The following is a 1,125-nucleotide window of genomic DNA, read 5'->3' as shown; positions in this document are numbered from 1 at the left end:
GCTGCCGGAAGTCAGTTAGTCGGGCGGGCAAGAACTGTGGAGAAGTTCCCTCTGATTGTTGCGACGCCTCACAATGTTCTCTTTTTGTTTCGTGGAGAAGGGACAGGCGGTGAAAGTAGTTAAGCATAGTACGTTTTCACGAGTCAACAAAAACTCCTTGCAATGTTTCCTTTTTGTTGCTGAAGGAAAGCACGGGCAATGTGAGTAGTTAAAGCTTAAATATTTTTTTCCAAGTAAAAAAACCACCTTACTTACAATGTTCCTTTTGTTGTTTTGTTTGTTTGTTTATTTGTTTGTTGTTGTTTTTTTGGAGGGGGGGGGGCGGGCAGTGTGAATAGTTAAAGCAAGTACTTTTTCCCCGAGTCTACAAAAACTCCTTACAATGTTCCGTTAAATCTTGTTGCTCAAGGAAGGGGCGGGCAATGTGAGAGGTAATAAAAGCTTAAGTGGTAGGTTTTCCAAAGTTTACTAAAACATATTACAACGTTCCCTTTTTTGTTGCTGAAGGAAGGGAAGGGCAGTGTGAGTAGTTAAAGCTTAACTCTTTAAAATTAAGGACGTAGACAGAGGCCACCAAATACGTCCGACAACAGCAGCAGACCAAAGGCAGTGTTGTGGCATATTTCAAATCATCATACATATATATTCAGAAACACAAGATGTATGTTTCATAGTAAACATGCTGTTCCCTGTTTTTATTTTTAGGAAAGACTTCTGTAACGATCAACAAACACAATAAAAGACAGGACCTAGATCTAGACCCAACTCTAACCCAACACCTAGGGTTAACCTTAACCTAACCCTCTTTTCTATACTTGTTTCATAGGGGTCGCTCGTTACGGACTTCCTCTCTTTTTTAAAGTTTCAGATAACTGACCAAGTAAACAGAATTGACAAATCAGTATGAACAACTCTGCCATCCTTGTTTTGCTTAAAGTGCTCCGCGACAACACGTCCTCAATGATTAAAGTAACAGGCTTCTTTGTCAGAAAACTGACAATGTATCTAATATAACCATTGTTACTGTTAACGTTAACTTACCGTTCATTTGTATCATATGTGTATGACTGCGGATCTGTTTCTGAGTGTAAACGCATTTATATTGTGTGTGTGTGTGTGTGTATA

The 1,125-nt window shown here is 39.2% G+C and overlaps 1 protein-coding gene across 1 annotated transcript in view; it reads left to right on the top strand.

Moving 5' to 3' along the window:
• The window catches only part of LOC101845195 (putative gamma-glutamylcyclotransferase CG2811), a gene marked incomplete at its 5' end in the record, with an annotated part of 10,092 nt that overhangs the window by 1,119 nt on the left and 7,848 nt on the right, over window positions 1–1,125 (top strand).

The sequence above is a fragment of the Aplysia californica genome, unplaced genomic scaffold (assembly GCF_000002075.1).
Source record: "Aplysia californica isolate F4 #8 unplaced genomic scaffold, AplCal3.0 scaffold00590, whole genome shotgun sequence".
NCBI lineage: Eukaryota > Metazoa > Mollusca > Gastropoda > Aplysiida > Aplysiidae > Aplysia > Aplysia californica.
The sequence above is the reverse complement of the archived record's forward strand: the minus strand, read 5'-3'. Positions and strand labels throughout refer to the sequence as shown.